The sequence below is a fragment of the Jaculus jaculus genome, chromosome 5 (assembly GCF_020740685.1).
Source record: "Jaculus jaculus isolate mJacJac1 chromosome 5, mJacJac1.mat.Y.cur, whole genome shotgun sequence".
In the NCBI taxonomy this organism is placed as follows: domain Eukaryota; kingdom Metazoa; phylum Chordata; class Mammalia; order Rodentia; family Dipodidae; genus Jaculus; species Jaculus jaculus.
This window is the reverse complement of record NC_059106.1, coordinates 100,358,212-100,381,166: the sequence shown is the minus strand read 5'-3', so window position 1 is coordinate 100,381,166 and position 22,955 is coordinate 100,358,212. Positions and strand designations below refer to the sequence as shown.

General features: G+C 41.1%; 1 protein-coding gene across 5 annotated transcripts in view; it reads right to left on the bottom strand.

The window, feature by feature from the left end:
- The window catches only part of Dnajc6 (DnaJ heat shock protein family (Hsp40) member C6), a 208,100-nt gene that overhangs the window by 130,837 nt on the left and 54,308 nt on the right, over nucleotides 1–22,955 (bottom strand). For 2 of the 5 annotated variants that reach the window (XM_045148994.1, XM_045148995.1), the window contains exon 2: nucleotides 20,637–20,699. The exons of the other annotated variants lie outside the window; for them this stretch is intronic. The gene's annotated coding sequence lies outside the window, so the exon portion shown is untranslated. The remainder of the gene's footprint in view (nucleotides 1–20,636; nucleotides 20,700–22,955) is intronic. 5 annotated transcript variants of the gene reach the window in all.

Here is a 22,955-nt window from a genome sequence, read left to right as displayed (position 1 = left end):
CCAAGATTGAGCTATTTTTGGTATTCCACTGAAGTAATAGCTCTTCTAAGCTAGTAACACAATATTGTTCAATAACATTTTAAATGATCAGCTTCTATGCTTTTTCAATCCATTCCCAACCCTTGGGGAGCACAAGCATCTAGTGTCTGTTGTTCATCACATGTCTTCACAGATGCTGAGTTTATAATGACGGGCTTGAGAGAACTTAGGACCACTTTTGAAAAGTGAAAAATAGTATTTTTAAAAAGAGTACACATCCTGTTATTTTTGCTCAACTGATGAGTTGCAGTCACATGACTGAAAGAAACTTCAGCTGAGACATATGCTGTTGTATTTTTGGCCATCTATCTCCCAAGTTTGCAAATTTAAAGAGAGCCATGAATGAGCTGAAAAAGCTTCACTGGGGGGGGTGGGTGGACCTCGCAATGCTAAGCAAGGGTTGCACCACTGAGCTGTCCCTCCAGGCCTTATTTTACTTTCATCTTCATACTTAATACAAACAAATTGATCAGAATAGCTATTAATAATTCTATGAAACTGAGATATGAAGAAGATATAAAGACTGGAAATACAATGTCTAGATTAACTTAAAAGTCCTAAAATTAATTAATTAATTAAAAGTCCTAAAAACTAGAGTTTGGAACCTAAAGTGGAACATGTGCCAATCTCAACACTAACGTTCTCTTCACCATCCTAAGGATCAAATTCATAAGACATTCATTTATCCATGAAGATCTGTTGTACTCTATCCAAGTGTTCAGAGTTAGAGTCCTAGTTGAGGAGATAATCAAATAAGTCCCTATAATAATCACTTAAGAAATGTGCTCTATTACCACTAATGCTGGTCTGTCTCAGGTGCTGCTTGGTCATGTATCTCCACAGTCCTAGTCCCTGAGGAGAGAAGCTGAAAAGAAGGTTAAGAACTCTTATATCCGGAAACATGTGAATAAAGGGTTATCTGTGTGCTATTAATGGGCATGAGAGCTAAGAAAGAGAAGAGGCAAATGAACACCAAGGTGACCCTGTAAAGCCTGCTCTCCCATGTCCCAAGACCAAGACTGCTTGTAACTTAATCTTGAGAATGAAATCACACGAGGGCCACAGGCAAAAGGCTGGGTGCCCTATTTGGGGAAAGTGTTCTTTTACTTTGCCTTTTCCATTGTTGACTCTTCAGTAACAATGGTTCCCATTGAGGGATGTTCAGAAGGTGGGCTCTGTCCTCTACCACCCCATACTGCAGCCCAAAAGCTCTCCCATCACAGCAAGAGCCACACAATTTTGGTAGTGAGGCTAACAGACCTAGGTGATCTGCTACTTTGATCTGTGTCTTTATAATTTATAATTTATTTGCATGTGTGTGTTGTAGGGACATGACATGGTCTCTTGCAGCTGTAAGAAATGTCAGGTGGTTGCAGTTTTGTCTCTGGTTTTATGTGAGTGGCTGGAGAATTGAACATGCTTTTCAAGCAAATGCCTTTAATGGTTCAGCCATCTCTTTAGCCCTAAGACAGGGTCCTTCACTGTACTGCTCACTGATTTGGCTAGCCAGCAAAGCTCAGGGATCCTCTTACTCCTATCTCTCCAGCACTGAGATTACAGGTACACACCACCACACCCAGTTTTTGTATGAGTGCCATGGATTTGAATTTAGGACCTTAGACTTAAACAACAAACATTTAATCCATTGAGCCATCTCCCTAGCTCCTATGTGGGGTTTTATGTATCTGCATGCCTGTCTTTCCCACTGTATTTGGAGCCCTTAAAGATAAAAGTCAAAAATTCAAGTTTTCTTATGTTTTGAATGCCCCACCACAACTAAAGTATATCACAGTCTCATTACAAGCATTGCATAAGATCATGGGTTTGATCCTCAGCATGAGAAACAAAGAAAGGAAGAAAGGGAGGGGTAGGGAAGGTAGGAAATGGACAGCAAGTAAGTGCCTTAGTAAATTAATGAATAAACAAAATTCTATCACCTAGACCAGTGATTTTTTAAAACATTATTAAAACAGTCATACCGTGGCCTACTAGTGGACTACAAAATAAACTTAGCAGTTCATGGCCATTATGGCCATGAAATGAAGTGAGTTGTAAAAGATCAGAGTTCTGGGAACATTTATGTGTGTATTTCTGCTCAGAAATGGTATTTTTCACTGTGTGCTCTGACTGTATCTGTTTAAATTCCTTTATTAGAGAAGAACCTCTGATAATGAGAAGTCCTAGTTATTCCCAGTTGTGAACACCCTGTGCTAGGATGTCTGCTTTTACTTGGACAATTGGATAACAAAGAGTTTTGCTAATCAGATAGTAAACAAGAGCAGTTTTCTACCATGTTCTTGCTGTTGCCAAATCTGGTTTCAATGTTCTTTTGTAACTAATATAAAGCAATGAACAATATTAGAACATGCTTTGGCAACTTGCCTCAGGGCCATGATTGTGGTTATCTCTTTATTGTATCATGCTTGTGAATACTGTCAAGTCAAGACACTAAACAACAGCTCCTATCTTGTGCTCATACATATTCACTTTATCCTACACTTTAGATGCCTTTCCAGAAGGTCCTCAGACTCCAGTTTAAGTGCCAAATATTGCCACCACTTCTAGTATGTGATACTCAGCCTGTTCCCCTTGTTCTTGCCAGTCAGCATCTACAGCATCCACTCCTGGGATCTGTAGGGTCAAGGTCTCACCTAAGGTGAAGCTAAAAAAGCTTAGGAGAAACAGGACCAAGACAGATGTCCAAACCCACATCATTGCACTGAAAGAAAGAGAAACAAACCAAGAATCCTTTCTGATACTCTTAACAGGGTGGACTCCATTCATCTCCTGGAAGCAGAACTGAAGACACCATTTTGCTGGCTCTCCAGGCTCAAATTTTCTATCATCTCAAAACTTTACATGTCATTTCTCACCTCCTGCAAATGATATCTACAGGGGGAATCAAAATCATTCAAGTGTTCTAATTTGCCATGTCTCAGTTAATCAAGGTTTTAGCACAAAAGCACATGTATAGAGAGGATCAGCTGTCAAGAGTTATAGAGAGCCACACAGAAGAGATAAGAGGCCACGATGTGCTGAAAACAAAAGGAGAGACCTACTAATATGTAATAGAAGAAAATCCAGATTATTCCTGTTATGATACTCAAGAATGAGGAATGACTTCTCTCATTGCCTGAAAGAGTGATGAGCCTCACAGAAAACAGGACCAATTTTCCAAGCAGGGCATCCTTTCAAAGAAAACTCATCCAGAAATCTGTTCTCCCTTGCAGCTCTGTTAGTAATGAAAATATCTGCCATTGGTTATTAACCATTTTCAAGATGCCTGACTGCTTAACTCTCACACTCCCAACAGTTCTACACAGGTAGTCTTACTTTTAGGCAAATTTGGAAGACTTAAGTCATTTGCCCAAAGTCCTACAACCATCAGGACTCAAACATGATTTTTTCTGAGCACATTTTGCCAAGAGCTACTCCACTCACCAGAAATGGAAAGACAGTGAGGTCATCCCACTGAACCACTTACTCATGGTAGCCAATGAAAAATACTTTGGGAACCTTGTAGGAATTGCCCTGGCTTTACTGCCCACTTGTAATTTCTGCTCAATGAAGCCTAAACACTTGCAGTCTATGTAGCTCCCCAATTGGGGGGGGGGGGTCTTGTTCTGTGAACAACCGCTGCAAAGCACTTTTCATGCTGCACTCCCACAGTTGATGCTTAGTTATGCTTTGGTCCAGTCTGAAATCACCAGGAGAGTGCCAGCATGCTTAGGGCAAGAAGGGAGAGGGAGACAAGAAAATCACCTGGAAGCTCACAAGCCAGCTAGCCGGTGAATACAGTGGTAAACAAGAGACCCTGCCTTGAACAAGGTGGAAGACGAGGACAAACAGACAAAGTTTTCCTCTGACCTCCACACACACTTAACAGCACATGTACATGCTCACACTCTACTCAAAACATGAACATGAATACACACACACCCCAAAATAAATAAACAAATTACTATAATCCCAGCACTCAAGAGGCTAGGGCAGAGGGATCAGAAGTTCAAGACTAGGCAGGGCTACATAATAAGACTGTTTCAAGTAAAGCTACAGCTGGGCTTCATGGTGCAGGGGCACCCCTGTAATTATAGCATCTGGGAGGCAGAAACAGAACTGCTACAAGTTCAAGGTTATCTTGGGCTATATGTGAATTCAAGTACCACTTGTACTGCATAGTAAATTCCAGACCATTGCAATGTGGGGCTACACTGAGAGACCCTACTAAAAACAAACAAACAACAACAAAAAAAAAAAACTAAAAGGGCAAACGATGGCACTGGGAGGTATAAGGATCAGTAGTTCAAGGTCATCCTCAGCTACAGAATGAGCTCAAGACCAGCCTGGGATACATGAGACTGCCAGAAAAAAGAATGGATGGGTGGATGAATGAATGGATAAATGCAAGCTCGTAACTTTAAGTTTGACCACTATTGATTACATTTGACATGTATATGTGTTCAAGTTTGAGTATATATAAAGAGACATGGTTTCAAAAAAAAAAACAGCTTTAAAAGAACAGTTACTCTAGTGGGTAGTAGATCTATCGTATGCAAGTTCTCTATAATCTGGGGCCCACTCAAAGCTACCTTCCCTCACTGTATAATACAGGAAACTACTTACCTTTCCTCACACGAAGAAGAAAAAACATACAGGATATCACATAATGAACATAAACTTTATTCAAATAGTACATTTATTAAATATAAGACTCTGTCTTTGATTAACCTCCATAAGTTCAATATCATCTAGACCACTGTAAGCCATCAAAGTTGATGTATAACCTAAAAATCACCAAGTCATGGTCAATCTTGTTTCACATGTATAGTTTCTAACATCATTTATTTATTTATTTATTGTCTACAGGACTGGGAATATAGTCCAGACCCGAAGACATGCTGAGAAAGTATTCTACCCCAAGTTATATCTCCAGCCCTGGCTATGTCTGAATAGATTACAGACTTCCTATCTTTCATCTTTGATATCTAGTATTTAACTGGGGAAGGGGCTATAAGATTTTATCCATTCAAGGAACAAAGCAAGACAGGCAGAAACATTCCACCTTCTTGTTGAGGAGCTGACACTACCCACTACTTTTCAGGAGATTCTCAGAAGAACTTGCATACCTTCCAATGTGCTTATTTCAAGTAGCAAAGATCTACTCTGATCCATTCAGTTTCCTGTACTTTCCCTTCCCCTATCCATACACAGGTACCTCTTCCAGTATTATTTGTACCTGTAGGCCTTGATTCCTAAGGGACTGCAAAGCCAGCATGAGATTAAGTTTGCAACATTCAGAAAAATTTATAGAATACTAAAGTAGGAAGGGACTATAGAGGATAGGGTATCCTTTTCAATTGAGAAATAAGTAAGAAATTGAGATAAGAAATGAGACAGAAAATGAACAAACTGACTCCCATTTAAGCTTTCTAAAATGCAAACCCAGTTATGAGAGTTGGCTGCTGAAGAATCATTCCAGGGTTTCCTGTTGTCCTCTGTCCTCATTCCAGGATCTGCCACTGCTGCCTCAGGACTCAGCCTTTACCTGTTCTTGTTTTCCTGACCTCAGTCTCTACATCCAGTCACATGACTTCTATGAATCTCACTTGACCAAATCTACCCTGCATTTCAAGTTCCTGTATCCAGCATTCTTCCAGGGATCCATCAAAGTTCTCAAAACCAGGTTAGTGATCTCTCCGCAAGGTCCCATTGTACATCTTCTCACATAGAACAACACTGAAATAGCAGATGCATGTTTAACTTCCTACCCCAAACTGTTCATGAATGGATGGTAGGGCCATGTTGATGCTTCAGGCCTGACAAAGACATGGAAAATAAATGAACTACTATCACTTGAAGAGTCAGTGAGCCACCTATGGAGAAGGGCTCTGTGTGAAACACTTTAGACTCATGAAGGTTAGCCTTGTATTCACCACTTATCAAGTCATGGAGCTACATAGTGGAGACTTTTTCTGACAAGTTTTAGGTCAGATCTCTCAGCATCCCATCATAATGCTTAATATTAATTTACCCAATAATGCCATGTGCTATTGTTCTCTATACTGGTAGGATCAAAGAAGACAGATTCAGAGCCTTTTCAAATTATATTAGCTTGCCTTTTTTTTTTTTTTTTCAGGCTTGACCAAGTAAGAGATTTATGTCCTCCTCCAGACCACTTTCCTGAATGATATATGGCCCATTAGTTTAGTAGAATATTTCTTTGGGCCACATACTATGTGTGAGTTATAGAGTTTCACCTTTGTCTCTGCAATCACTATGCAAAAGTGCTAGGGACTATAGGGAGCCATGCATGTATTGGTATAAAATGCATTCTCAAAAGAAAGTAGAAGATTATAGATTCTACAGGTGAAATGTCCAAACAGGGGTATGTTTGAAGCTTCATGGTACCTTTGTACCAGTACTGACAGTGCTTTTCTATGACCTTTAAGGCTTTGGCTGTAAGACTAGAGAGGACAGTGCTATCAATTTCCAATTCCAGAGGAAGTGACTGTGTGTCACAAGAGGCCAGTTCTTTTATCTGTATTCCTATTATTTGGCTTGTTGGGAAGCAAGCTGACAGGGTTAACAAAGAGCTAACTCTGTCAAATTCAGCCAACACACACCCAACTTATGATTTGTCCAAAGTAGCAATCAAGATCATTGGCTTCAGAGAGACTTCAGCTTCTTGCCTGAACTTGGGCAAAATATTTAACTTATTTGAGTCATAATTGAATAAGACCCAACCCACAGAAGGCTCAAGGTAGTAGGAGTGCTGATTCTTTTGAAAGGAGGGTACCTGAAGGAAGAATGCTAAGGGAATTTCCTGCTGTTCAGACTTCATGCACCACTGGGGGGAAAAAATGGGCAGCATTACCCACCTGGTACCTGTTTTGGAAGCATGAAAATGCAATGAACAGAGGGCTATGGAGTGCATGATGGTTCTAGGGAGCTACTGAGGCTAAACAGTGTGAGGCAGGGTGGAAGTCCCTATAGGAAGGGCCTGAAAGGTCATTGTGTAAAAGTGTGAGACGAACCACAGGTGGAGACCTCAGGATTTTGGAGATACCAGGACTACAGGATGGCTGCCAAGGAAACCTGTTGGGATAGATTCTTCCCAGGAAGCAAATAGCACAGGTGAGGGGCAGAGTTACCCAAGTCTTTTGGAGCCTAGAGAACTTCATCACAAGTCCCAGGTAATGGACATGGTCTGGTCTTCTTCTGATATTCCCCCATTCTTCCTTTTTGGAGTGTGAATTTTTACTCTGTGCCATTGTATGCAAGAAGTATTTACCTTGTGTTTTTGCTATATAGAACACACAGTTAAATGTCTTGAGTCTCAGATGACACTTTGGGTTTTTTCCTAGCATGCACAAGTGTGTCTGTGTATGTGTGAGAGAGAGAGAGGGAGGGAGAGGTGGGTACCTGAGTCACATCTCACCAAAGTCAGGATGCAGAGAGCAAGCAGCACAGCAGGTGGGGCTGAGCTATAACACCTCAAGGCCAGTTGCCAGTAACCCCACCTCCTAAAAGTTCCACAACCTTCCCAGATAATACCATCAGCTGGGGGCCTAGTGTTCAGACACATAAGTCTTTGATAATAGATCATCACTTCCTCATTGCAAATAGGGTCCTGCCCCACACCAGAAAGGAAGGAATATTGTACAGAAATAACTAGAAGAATTTGGACAGACCTTGCTAGGTGCCCCACTCATCTGTTAACATTAGACCACAACCTTCTTCTATCTATCTATATCACAATTGTCCAAGTTTCAGCCATACTTATACGATAATATTCCATTAAAAAAAGAGCCAACATGGTGGCATATGCCTTTATTCCTAGCACTTAAGAGGCTGAGGTAGAAGGAATGCTCTGAGTTCAAGGCCAGCCTGAGATTACATAGTGAATAGCAGGTTATCCTGGGCTACAGCAAGACCCTACCTTGAAAAAAAGAGAAAAAAAAAGAACAGGGCTCAGAAAACTTCTGGGTAGCTGAACATATGGGTGAACCAATATTCTACTATCATATGGGTGCTGATAAGAAAGTTAAGAAGAACTCATCCATGCCTCAGGAACACCCAAAGCCCCTCCAGACCTCTGTGCTTACTTTATCCTTTCCAATAACCACTGCATGCATTTCCCTGAGTTCTGGGAGCCACCCTAACAAATAAGTGGAACCAAAGGAAGGAGTTACAGAAGTCATTTGTAGTCAGCCTGTCAGAAGACCAGTGGCCTGGACTCATGACCAGTGTCTGAACAGTCCTGTGAGACTGAGCCTTCAACCCGTGGGATATAATGCCACCACAAAGCAGATATGATCAGAACTGAACTGTTAGCTGGTATGCTTACTGGTGAAGACATCACACACTAGGATCATGAAAGTAATCTGTGCCTATAGTCGGACAGCTGATTAAGGAAATGGAGTTTGTTTTTCTTCAATATTACCAGATCTCTCCAAAGTAATATTTGGAGATGAGCCCTTTAGAAGTACTTAGGTTAAGATAAAGTCATGAAGACAGGAGCACCATGAAAGGATTTGTATCTGTAAAAGAAAAGCATTCTCTCTTCCCACCATGTTAAGGCATACATAGTGAGTGAGAAGGTAGACTTCTGCAAGGCAGAAAAAGGGTCCAGACAGCATCGTGATCTTCACCTTCCAATCCTCCAAAACTCAGAAAGAAAGAAATGGCTCTCTGCTCCCTGGCCAGGACCCTCAGTGTGTATGTGTAGTTCTCTCTTCAGTTCTTACCCTGTGTCACGCAAATATACTTGAGTCTGGCCTCTACCCCCACCTAGCCTGACTAGAGCTTTTCATTGTTTCTTAATCTAAACTTTTCTGTATGCCTCTGCTTTATAGTTTGGGGTAACCTCCAAATCTACCACGTGGGTGTTCTTACCAACTCTAGACTTGCTACCTGTGTACTCTGTTTAAACACAGAGTAACCATAAGAGTAACCCACAACTTCACCCTAATTTTTCTTTAAAAGCTTCAGTTTCTCTCAAGTTCACACGCTTATAGCTTTACCCTAATCTCTCTTTAAGCCTCAGTTTAATTCCACTCAATGTGCTTGTGGCTCTACTCTAGTTTTTCCCCAAAGACCCTCAATTTTCTTCTGTTTTGGTGCTTTCCTTCTTCAGGAAAGCAAATGGCAGATGCCATGCATTTTTCTGAGTCTGTACTTATGCATCTAAGTTCTACTTTCCATGTGCTTAAAATTCTGTCCCAGTCCTTTTCTTTTTCTTTTTTGGTTTTCAAAGTAGAGTTTCGTTCTAGCACAGGACCTGGAATTCACTATGCGTTCTCAGTGTGGCCTTGAACTCATGGCAATCCACCTACCTTCCAAGCGCTGAGATTACAGGTGTGTGCCACCATGCCCGGTTATTCCAGCCCTTTTCTAAAGACTTCAATTTCTCTTAAATAAACCTTATAAACTATACAATGTTTCCACATGAGCATGTGCTTCCTACTTTCCATGTGTTTAGCCTCCTTTCCTAGACCCTAATCTCCCTTAAATAAATCCTACAATTTGTGATTTCCCCTAACTAAACTTAATAATTTGTAATTTTAAAAAAGGAAGAAATGTCTGTTGCCTGAGCCCCTCAATCTATGATAATCTGCTACAACAGCTGGTGGGAGGATGGAGGTAAAGTGCTCTGTACCATTTCCAAGCCTGCCCCACCCCAGAGATCCAAGAGCTTCTGCTGGCTCCCTGGGCTCCTCTTTTTATTTATTTATTTGCAAGGAGAGAGTGCCAACCCAGGACAGCATGCCAACCCAGGACAGCAGGCTAATGTTTCCGCAGGGGAGCTCCATGTGCGAACACCAGCCCACTCGCCACCACCCCTCACCTCCAAATGCAGACCCAGGTCAGCAGGCTAGCGCTCCCCCCGCCACCACCAAGGACCTCCACAAACCACTGCCCCTCAGTACATGGACCCAGGCCAGCAGGCTAGGATTCCCCACTCCTTAGGCTTTACTACCACAGGGGAACTGCACACCCTGCCCCCACAGACCATCTGACCCATGGCAATCCCATATCCCCTTCCTGCCCTGTCACAGGACCCAGCAGTCCCATCCACCTCCTGTTACAGGGTCCCACTGTCCCATCCCTTCACCCTTCAGCATCACAGAACCACCACATATTCCCTTCCTCCCCCCACCTCCTGCAGCCCAGCCAAAACATGAGTCTGCTTTGTCCCAGTCCCCCATGCTCTGTCCCCTTGGGCCACCTAACCATGCAGTCCCATACCCCAAATCACAGAAAAACAACCCCTTCATCAGGTCCCTGGACCCCCACCAGAGCCTCACAGGCTCCTTCCCTCTGGGTAGGAAGGCCCCATTTCAATCAGAAGCCAAGTGGAAGCTAACATAAAAGGGAATAATCACTGAAGACACTTCAAAGATAAACTACAGCTTCCTCCTAAATTAAGTAAGACTCCTACACTGTCATGGGCAGACCACAGTGCAAAACAAATAACATGAAAAACCAAATGCAACTAAATCCAACTAGATTGCCCAGTCCCACAATGGATGTCTCTAATCAGAACATAAAAGAGACAATAGGATCAGAACCCCAAAATGAAGACAAAAGCTATGCAACCCTGACCAAGCAAATAGCAGAACTTGCAGAAAAGCAACAAAGGGCCAATAATTGTATGAATGCTACCCTCACTAGATTAGACCTCATAGAAAAGAATCAGGAAGGGTTCCAAAGACAGTTAAATGATCTGAAGTAGAGTGAAAATAAACAGTAACTCAATAACCAGCTGGCTAAGCTCAATGAAGACACAGAGAAATGCAAGGATGAATTCTAAGATGCATTAAGAAAATCAGAAAATGACATGAAAAGGGAACTCGATAGAGGGATGGAAACTGTACATTAAAAACTAGTATAAAATAAAAACCAAATTGAACAAGCCCAACCTCTACAGAAGCTCTGAAGACTACAGTCAGCCATGTGGGAGATGGAAACTCAGAATCAGAAGACAAAACAGAAGAAATAGTTTGTGAGTCCAAAAGTTCCAATAAGTTCAAAAAATCATGTGAAGAGAAAATGAGGAAACTGTGGGATATCCTTAAACGTCCCAACAATCACATCATGGGAATACCAGAAGGAAAAGAAATTCAGACCAGAGGCACAGAGAGCTTATTCAACAAAATTATCAAAGTAAACTATCTCACCCTCTCAAAACAAAGTCCCATAAAGTTACAAGAAGCTAAGAGAACTCCAAACAGACTGAACCAACAGAGAAACTCTCCAAGACATATTATCATTAAGATTCTAAATAATGATACCAAAGAAAAAGTCCTAAAAGCAGCTAGGGAGAAACAACACATTTTATATAAAGGTAACCCCATCAGAATTACTTCAGACTTCTCAATGAAAACCCTGAAAGCCAAAAGGGCCTGGAATGGAACACTGCAAGGTCTAAGAACCTATGGCTTCCAACCCAAACTACTCTACCCAGCAAAAGTATCCCTCATAATAAATGGTGAAAGAAAATCATTCCATAATAAAACTCAGCTTTACAACTACATGAAAACAAAGAAAACCTTCAAAGAGTACTTCAGGGAATTCTCCACACATAAGAATCAAATAAACAACCTCAAGTGCCTAAAAAAAAGTAGATCACAATAATTAAACACAGGGAAGGGACAAAACACTACAAAGTCTATGAAAACACCTAACCACATAAACCACCACAACATGGCAGGGATTAAATCAAACCTCACAGTCATTACCCTAATTATTAATGGCCTTAATTTGCCCATCAAGAAACATGAGCTACAATTCATAATAGCTAAGAGCTGGAATCAACCCAGATGTTCATCACTAGAAGAATGGATAACTAAGATGTGGTATATCTACACAATGGAATTCTATACAGCAGTAAGAAAAAATGACACAAAGAAATTTGAGGAAAAATGGTTGACCCTGGAACAGATCATTCTCAGTGAACTTACCCAATCACAGGGAAAAAAAAAACTGCCACATAGTCTCACTCATCTATAGCACCTAACCTGAATTTACCCAAGATACCTTACACACCAAGCAAGCATCTCATGGACTAGACACTAGGAGGGATGGGGAGGGAGGGGAGGACATCGAAGTGGTGGGAAACACTAATCTAGACCCAAACAGCAATGGTACCATAAAATTCTACTTCCTAAAAGGCAGACCAAATGGCTGAGCCTTCACCAGGCCCTTACAGGAAACACCTGAACCACAAGACACTAGAAAGGGTAGGATCAAGTCTAACCTAAATCCTCTACATCTTCCCTCCCTCCCTCTCCTTCTCCCTCTCTCTCTCCTCTCCAACTTCTATATATTAGTTACCTTTTCTCCTCATTTTCTTAGGGGACACTGACCTGTAACTCCTAGTACCAGCATGGGGCTATCACCCACAATGAGCTTTTGATCAGAGAAATCTACAAGGTTTTCTAAAAGAATGACAGATTTCTGTCAGAGTACTCGATGACCCACCAAAGATTAGTGGTAAGACCCTATTGCTGAAGACACAATATGCAGCTGACACATAAAATGGAATGGCATGGCTGGAAGCCAGGAGAGAGTCAGTCCTCAGACAATCAGCACGTCTAGTACCAGAAGGTGCTACATGGGTGACTGGGGGACACGACCAATATCTGTCTAAGCAACTAATGGTCCAACCTACTTAGCAGCAAATAACCTGGTGTGATGCCCACACGTGCAATAGTGGCACACAGCCATGGTGGGGAACCAACTGCTCTTGATTTGGCTAACTGATCCCCTCAGTGGTATGAGACCCATAGCTGGAGCTGGGAAACAAGTCAGAACCATATCCAAACATAAGACCACTCTCCAATATCAAGCTACCATCAATCATAGGCTACAAGAGGGCCTACACCTATTAAACTCTCTATCAAAAAAGTAAGGGCTAGCTCATTTGTCCTGGTGCTAACTTACTCTCCATTGGAGAATCTGCTTCTCTTTTTCAGATAGATGCAGATCCTAAGGACAGAGCCACCTCATCATACCTCAAAAGGGCCCAGGCTGAAACTACGGAAAATTGGCAAAACAATCAAGGGTGCTGTTTTCCTAATGAACCAGATACCAGCACAAGGGGGAAGGAGACCAACACAGAGAAAAATCAACTCCTACCAAATCAGAGAACCAGAGCCCCAGAGGCCCCCAATACCTCATCACTGAAGCAGACCAAAAATGAACCCAACACAGCTCAGGGAAATTTTGCAGAAGAGGGGGCGGAAAGAATGTCAGAGCATTTATTGTACCAATAACTGGGCTAACCCCACAATGCATGACCCATATACCTCAACAAGGAGGGGCCAATGGGGAGGGGGTAGGTCACGGATGAGCCTAATAATGGTACCAAACTGCTTGTACTTGCAGAATAGAAAACTAATAAAAAAAAGAGAGAGAGAGAGAGACATGAGCTAACAAGGTGGATTAGAAAATTTGACCCCTCAAAGACAGACACCACCTCAGGGTGAAAGGGTAGAAAATAATACTCCAAACAAATAAAAAATAAATAAAAAAACAAGCAAGCATAGTATAACTAATATCAGATAAAATAGACTTCAAACCAAAAGTAATAAAAAAAGACAAAGAAGGCTAATTCTTACTGATCAAGGGAATGAGCCAACAAGAGGATATCATAATCATCAATCTTTATGCACCAAACACAGGTGAACCACAATTCATAAAACAAAACCTACTTGACAGCAAAACAGAAACAACCACCAACATCATCATAGTTGGGAACTTCAATATTCTACTATCAGCAATAGATATAACATCCAAACAGAAAATTAGCAGGGAAGTGAGAGAGCTCAACAAAACCATAGATCAATTAGACCTAACAGACATCTACAGAACATTCTATCCAAAATCCACAGAACACACATTCTCTTCAGCAGCCTATAGAACATTCTCTAAAATAGATCATATACTGGGTCATAAAGCCTGCCTCCATATATTAGGGGAAAATTGAAAGACCTCCCATGTTCCTGGATAGGCAGAAGTAACATTGTGAAAATGGCAACTTTACCAAAGGAAATACACATATTTAATGCAATACCAATAAAAATCCCAACATTTTTCTTCACAGAGATAGAAAAAATTATCTCGAAATTCACATGGAATTGCAGAAGTTCTCAGCTATCCAAGCATATCCTCAGCAAAAGAAACAACTCTGGAGGCATCTTTGCCTCCATATCATACCTGATCTAAAGCTATGTTACAAAGCCATAAAAACAACATGGTACTGGCATAAAAACAGGATTATAAGGGAGGGTATTACCATGGGATATTTTTTTATTATTATGGAAAATGTTAATAAAAATTAAATTAGAAAAAAAAAACAGGATTATAGACCAATGGAACATAATCAAGGACCTGGACTTTGGGTCAAATAATTATAGCTACTTGGTATTTTACAAAGGTCCTAACAATGTAGGCTGTAAAAAAGACAGCATCTTCAATAAATGGTGCTGGACAAACTAGATAACCATATGCAGGAAAATGAAACTTGATCCACACATCTCACCATGCACAAAAATCAAGTCCAAATGGATCAAAAACCTTGATATAAGACCAGACACTCTGCTACTACTGGAAGAAAAAATAGAAGGAACTTTCCATAACTTAGGAATGGGAAAATACTTCCTGAACAGATCCCCAGTAGCTCAGGAATTTAAACAATCAACCATTGGGATCTCATGAAGCTGAAAAGTTTCTTCACAGACAAACATACAATAAGCAGAGCCAATAAATTACCCACAGAATGAGAGAAAATTTTTGCTGGCTATCCAACTGACAGAGGCCTAATTTCTAGAATCTATAAAGAACTCAAAAACCTAAACAGGTGTGGTGGCACACACCTTTAATCCCAGCACTTGGGAGGTAGAGGTAGGAGAATCATTGTGAGTTCAAGGCCACCCTGACACTCCATAGTAAATTCCAGGTCAGCCTGGGCTAGAGTGAGACCCTACCTCATAACACCAAAAAAGAAAAAAACCCTAAACAATAAAAAGTCAAACAACCCACTCACAAAATGGGGCAAAGAACTGGACAGTGAGTTCTCAGAGGAAGAAATACAAATGGCAAGTACACAGTTAAGAAAATGTTCATCATCCCTAATCATCAGGGAAACGCAAATTAAAACAACCATGAGATTCCACCTTATCCCAGTAAGGACAGCAAACATTAAAAAAAAAAAAAAATGTCATATGAAAACAAATTCTGGTGAGGAGGTTGAGAAATAGGAACCCTCATTCACTGTTAGTGGGAATGTAAGATGGTACAACCACTATGGAAAGCAATATGGAGACTCCTAAAAAGGTTGACTGTAGTTACCAACAGACCCCACTATTCCCTTACTGGGCATTTACCCTAAAAGCTCCACACCTCAGTTCAGAGTGATTTTCTCAACCATGTTTATAGCTGCTCAGTTCATAGTAGCTAAGAGCTGGAATCAACCCAGATGTCAATCATTAAATGAATGGATAGCCAAGATGTGGTATATCTACATAATAGAATTCTATACATCAATAAGGAAAAATGACACAATGAAATTTGAAGAAAAATTGTCAAACCTAGTGCAGATCATTCACAGCACACTCACCCAATCATAGAAAGATAATCATCGAATGGTCTCACTCATCTGTGGCACCTAACCTGAATCTGCCCAAGACACTGGCATACCTAATAAGCATCTCAAGGCCTGGACAATAGGGAGGGTGGGGCAGGAGGGGAGAGTAAGACTTGGGGTATGGGACACAAAACTGAATCCAAATAGCAAAGGTACCATAAAATTCTACATCCTAATAAACAGACTAAATGGTTGAACCTTCATCAGGTCCTTAGAGGGAACACATGAATCACAAGGCCCAGGAAGAGGGTATGAAGAAAACTACTTCAGTCTTCTCCTGTTTCTCTTTCTTTCTTTCTCTCTCTTTCCCTCTCTCTCTCTCTCCCTCCCTCTCTCTCTCTCTCTCCCCCTCTCCCTTCCTCTCTCTCTCTTTCTCTCTCTCTCTCTCCCTCTCCCTTCCTCTCTCTCTCTCTCTCTCTCTCTCTCTCTCTCTCTCTCTCTCTCTCTCTCTCCTCTCTCCTCTCTCTCTCTCTCCCTTCCTCTCTCTCTTTCTCTCTCTCTCTCTCTCTCTCTCTCTCTCTGTATCTATCTATCTCTCTCCCATCCTTCCTTCCTCCCTCCCTCCCTCCCTCTTCTCTCTCTTCTCTTTATCTTTTTTATATTACCTATTTTTTTCTTCCTTCTTTTCCTTGGTGCTGGCCTATATCTCCCAGTACTAGCATGGGGTTAACATCCACAATGAGCTGTTGATCAGAGACCTAGGTTTCCCAAAAAAGACAGATTTCTGTCAGATACTTGTTGACCCACCAAAGGTTAGTGGTAAGACCCTACTGCCAAAGACACCATATGCTATTGGTGTGTAACAAGGAGTGACCTGGCTGGAATCTAGAAGAGAGTCAGTCACCAGACAGTTAGCTTGTCTAGTGTCAAAAGGTGCTACATGAGCTACTGGAGGAAAATGACTAACATCTATCCAAGCAAGTCATGGTCTAAACTACTCAGCAGCAAACAACCTGATGTGATGCTCTCACAAGTGCCATAGTGGCACACAGCCATGGGTAAATGATCCACTCAGTGGAATGGAACCCATAGCTGAAGTTAGGTAACAAGTCAGAATCATATCCAAAAATAGGCCCGCTCTCCATTATCAAGCTCCCACCAATCATGGACTATAAGAGGGTCTACACCTACTAAACTCTCTCAAAAATAATAATAGTTATCCCATTTATCTGGTGCTGACTACACTCTCTGTTGGAGAATTTGCTTCTTTTTCACAGATGGATGCAGATCCCGAGGAGAGAATCAGCCCATCACACCTCATCAGGGCCCAATTGAAACCAAGATTAATTAGGGAAATGAGCAAGACTGTTGCTCTTGGTGAACCTGGTACCAGCACAAGGGTGAGATAGACACAGCGAACAGTCAACTCCTGCCAAACCAGATATCCAGAGACACAGAGGCTCCCAAGACCTCATCACTGAAGTAGACCTAAAGCGAACCCATCATGGCTCAGGGAAATTTGTGGAAGAGAGGGCAGACAGATTGTTAGAGCCACATTTTGAGACAACAGGCACAGAAACATTGCCTCTTACCCATAACTGATGGCTAACCCCACAATGCATGACCCACATTCCCCAATGAGGAGGGTCCCTATGGGGCAGGGGGTGTCAGGGAGGAGGTTAATGATGGAACAAATCTCTGGAAATGTCTGTGAGGGTGTTTTTATATTGGATTAACTGAGATGGGACAACCACCCAAACTGTGGGAAGACTGAATAAAAAGGAGAAAAACAGCTGAGCAGCAGCATTCATTCATTACTTCTGCTTCTTCCAAGGACAGAATGTGACCAGCAGCCTCAAGATCCTGCCGCCTCGCCTGCCCTGCCCTGAGGGACCTAACCTCAGACTACAGGAAAAATTAATCCCTTCCTTCTGTAAATTGCTTATTGTCAGGTATTTTGTCACAACAAAAGAGAAACCAATACAGATCTAAAACATGACCTGCCCTGCTAATGGACTGCTAAAATCAATACTGTGAAAATAACAGTATTACTGAAAGCGATCTATAGACTCAATTTAATTGACATCAAAATTTCAATGATGTTCTTCACAAAACTAGAACACAATCATAAAATTCCTATGGAAGCACAAAATACTCCTGAAAAGCTGAAGTAATTCTAAGCAGAAAGAGCAACTGTGGAGACATAACAGTACTTGATCTCAGATTATATTACAAAGCCATAGAAACAAGAACAGTATGATAATAGCACAAAACCAACATGGGGACCAAATGGAATAGAACAGAGGGTCGAGAAATAAACTCACTCAGCTATAGCCTCCCAATCTTTGAAAATGGTGCCAAAAACATACTTTGGAGAAAAAGGCAGCCTCTAAAGCAAATGGTATTAGGAAAACTAGATGTCCATGTGCAAAAGAATGAAAATAGATCCTATCCAAAAATCAATTCAAGCCAGATGTGGTGATGCACACCTTTAATCCCAGCACTTGGGAGGCAGAGGTAGAAGTATCACCATGACTTCAAGGCCACCTTGAGACTACATAGTGAATTCCAGGTCAGCCTGGGCTAGAGGGAGACCCTACCTCAATAAACAAACAAAAAAACTCAATTCAAGGTGGATCAAAGACCTCAATATAAGACCCACAACCCTGAAATGGGTAAAGGGAAACACAGGTAAAAACAACAACAACAAAAACAAAAAAACTTCAAGATATAGGCAAAGATTTTCCAAAAAGAACTCCGAAAGCACAGGAAATAATGCCAAGAATTGACATATAAGATCACATAAAACTAGACAGCTTCCACACAGCAAAGGAAACACCAGCAGAGTGAAGACAGCTTACAGAATGGGAGAAAACCTTCACTAGTTACACGCCCAAAGGGGAATTAATATCTAGAATATATGAATTCAAAAAAAGTGCAAAACAAATAGTCCAATCAATAAATGCGTTAGTGAATTAAACAGACAGTTCTCCACAAAATACAAATGGCCAATAAATGAAAAAAACATCCAACATCACTCATCATTAGGGAAATGCAAATTAAAACTGCTTTAAGATTCTATCTCTGGTCAGAATGGCCATTACTAAGGAAACCAATGTGAACATATGGTGGGGGAATCCTACATAGTGCTGGTAGGAATGCATACACATACACACATATAAATTTAAGTCTAGATTCTACATGTAAGAGAAATCATGCAATATTTATCTCTCTGAGTCTGAGTTATTTCACTTAATATGGTGATCTATCTCCAGTTTCATCCCCTCCTGCAAATGTCAGGAGTATCTTCTGCAATAAATTCTGTTGTTAAAAAAAAAAAGTAAAATTCTGACATTTGCAGAATCTAGACTTAAATTTATGTGTGTATGTAAATGCAGGACATGAGAATAGAAAGAGACTATGAGAGAGGACAAAGATGTCTAAAGGGAGGTTGAAGGGGGAACAAGAGAGGGTAATAAAATACAAATGACATGAAAAAGAAGGGTTGTCTACTGGGGAGGAAGAAGAATAGTGAGAGGCAGAGAAGGGTGACGGGGGAGGGCAATGATGTGGCTAAGAACAAAGTATAATATATATGTCTGAAAATATCACAATGAAACCTATTTCTTTTATGCTAACCAAAAATTAATAATTAATAAAATGCATAAAAAGTTAGTGATTTACAAAAAAAAAGGAAAACAAATCTTTATAAAGAAGAAAGGGGGAATGGAAGAGAACAAAGGAAGGTCGGACAGGGAGTGAAGAAGGACAGTGGAAAGAGGAGACAATGTCTGTCTGGGTTCAAATCCTCACTCCACCACCTAGTAGCAGTCATTTAGGTCACTCAAAACTAATCAAGCTCTTCTGCTACTATGTCCCTTCCAGAATTGCTTTTCAAGATACTATTGACAGCATCAAGTGAGATAGCTGACATTTAATGAGCACAGTACATCGCAGATCCCTTCCTTGAGGCCTTCTTCTTTCTCATATTCATAGCAAAGCCTACATGTTTATGGCTTAGTTTACCCTGCACAACTCATGGTGTACTATTCACATTGTGCTCCAATTTATGCTCATCCCCCTTCCCATACTGAACAAGCTGAGTGACTGAACATCTACCTGGTTAAGTTAATGTGGTAGTTTAAATGTAGATATATGTCCCTGTAGCCTCAGGTAGTTTTTGATTAAGATTAAGCTTCCTTGGGCTGGAGAGGTTGCTTAATGGTTATAGGAACTTGCCTGTAAAGCCAAAGGACCCATGTAAGCCAGAGGCACAAGGTGGTGCATGCATCTGGAGTTCATTTGCAACCACTGGAGACCATGCCATGCCTATTCTCTGTCTCATAAATGAATGAATAAAAACAAAAAGATTAACCTTCCTACTTAAGTCTCCAGTAAGCAAAGCCCTGCTGTGGGAAAGAGGTGTGTCTCTAGGGGCACATCTGGAGTCCAGGCCTAAGAGGTGTGTGAAGATCCAGTTTGAGCTCTGGCTGGTCATGCTTGCTAGTATTGTTTTTTCTCTCTGCTGTGGATATATGATGGAGTGAGCCAGCTTCTTCCACCATGATGGATCTTCCCCTGGAATCTGTAAGTATGAAATAAACTTTTCTTCCCATAAGTGCTTCTGGTTGGGTGCTTGTCCCAGAAATGAAAAGGTAACAGCAACAGTGAATTACATTGAAAATGGCCTTAGTGTGGATGGGTCCAAATACTGAGGCCCCAGAAGAAAGGAAGCCAATGTTGTAACAGACAGTGGGAGACTGGGCCTGGGCAGAGTGCTTTGGGTATATAAATCATGAAGCCCAAAGACTAAAATGGTGATGCCAAAGGAAAGGACAGAATTACGGGCCACAGCTTCAAGACACAAAGCTCTAAACCCTGTCATCTGGACCTATCTGAGCCCTCCACTGCCTGTATCAAAGGCAGATCTTCCTTACTCTGTCCACCAACTAAAATGCTGGTTCCTTTGGAAGCATCCTAACAGACACACCCCAAAATAATGCTTTACCAGTTCTCCAGGTAATCCTCAATGCAGTCAAGTTGACACCATCACAGTTGAAAGATCTTTACACTGAAAAGAAATTGGAGAAGTCATAAATAAATACAAATACCGTCTGTGTTCATGGATCAAAATTAATACTGTTAAAATGTCCATACTTGGAACAATTTATAAATTCAATGAAATTTTTATCAAAATACCAATGATAGTATTCAGAGAAAGAGAAAATAATCTTAAAATTCATGTGGGATCACAAAAGACCCCTAATAACCAAAACCATCTTAGTAAAAGGAACAGGAAGATTAAAGACTTGTGTATAATTCCTCAAACTATGAAACATCTAGAAGAAAATATAAGGGGAAAGTTCCATTTTGGATTTGACCTCCAAAGAGTCAGCAACAAAAGCAAAAACAGAAAAACGGAATTACATCAAACTAAAAAGCATTTATGCAGTGAAAGAAACAATTGACACAAAAGACAAACTGCAGAATAGGAGAAAATGTCTTCTAATTATACATCTCATAAGGGGTTAATATACAAAAGATGAACTCGAAATAATGAACTCAAACAACTCATAGCAAGAAAAAAAAATGATCCAATTAAAAATTAGACAAAGACAGCTGGAGAGATGGCTTAGCAGTTCAGGTGCTTGCCTGCAAAGCCAAAGAACCCAGGTTCAATTCCTCAGTACCCACATAAAGCCAGACACACAAAGTGGTGTGTGCATCTGAAGTTTGTGTTCAGTAGCTATATGTTCTGGCACACCCATTCTCTCTCTAGATCTGCCGCTCTTTGTCAAATAAATAAAATATTTTTTAAAAAATTAGGCAAAGATAGACAATTCTCAAAAGAAGACATATACATGGCCAATAAGAGTTGTTCAAATCAAAACTGCTATGATACACCATCTCACTCCCTCCTGCTAGAATAGCCATTACCTAAAAGGCATGTGCTGACAGGGATGTAGGATATAGAAAAAAGGATCCCTTACACCCTGGATAAGAATCTAAATTAATACAGCCATTGTGGAAAACAGCATGGAGGGTCCTCAAAAAAAAAAATTAACTGGGAGGGGCAATACAAGAAGGTAACAGGGAATTAATATGATCAAAATAAACTATGTACGTTATGAAAATGTCACAAATCCAATTGTGAATTAATTTCTATTATCAACATAATCAAATCAGGAACCAAGCAAGAGATATGCCTTTTGGGCAGGTCTGGGAGTGCATTTCCAGGAAGAATTAACTGAAGTGGAAAGAGAGGGTAGCCCCTCTGTGGCACCCTACATATAAGTTCCAGGGCAAAAAAGCCCTTGTTTCCTGCCTCTCTCTGAAAATGGCACCCTGTTGTTGCCATCCCCCATTGACATTGGAATCCTCCAGGCCTTCAAGAGCAGATTAGGACTACTAAATCATCCAGCCTCATGGACTGAGCAGATCCTGGCTTCTCAGACTCCTCAGCCTGCAGGCAGCCACTGCTGGACTGCAACAACTGGGTTGAAATGTGCCTATAGGACCAGTAAATCACACCTCTGGGTGACTCTATGAGGGAGTTTCCACTGAGAAGTTACTAAGAGGAGATAGCCCTCCCTGAATGTGGGTGGTATTATTCCATAAACTGGAGGTACAGTGGCAACCAAGAGGCCCTGGCACACCACACCTACATACACACACACACACACACACACACACACACACACACACACCACACATTCATATATTGAAAGACCAAACCAAATAATAATAAGGCTACATACTAAGTAATAAAAACAAAAATTCTGTTCTAGCTCTGTGAGAGAATACAAACACAACAGAAATCAGGCTAATTGAGAATCTGTAATGACCTTCTAAGTCACTGGGATACTCAACCAAAACATATTCTTGAAAATCTCTACTTATGGACCCTCACAAGAAACAGAAGGACATGAGATGAAAACAGAAGATGCAGAGAGATGTTGATATGAAGAAAGAGGCTGAGGAGCTTCAAGCTGGATGGTCTCAGTCTTACTGAGAGGTGAGGCCATCTGAGAGGAAAGGCCTCCATGATGGTGGGACACATTTGGAGCAGTATCTACCAAAGACAACAGAGAGTCACCAAGGTAAACAAATGGACTGTACAAAGTGATGATGCTTGGAATGGAAAGCTTAGCTTGGTGCCATTCCCCAGAATTAGGAAAATGGTAGACTTGTGATGGACCCTGGGACCAGCCCAAGCTAGGAAGGAAGAAAAGATAAACCAGGTTATGAGGTTAGGGAAGTGTTTGAAAATCACAGAATTGACTTGCCAGTAGTTGGTGAGCTAAGCACAGATTACACACGTTTGTCA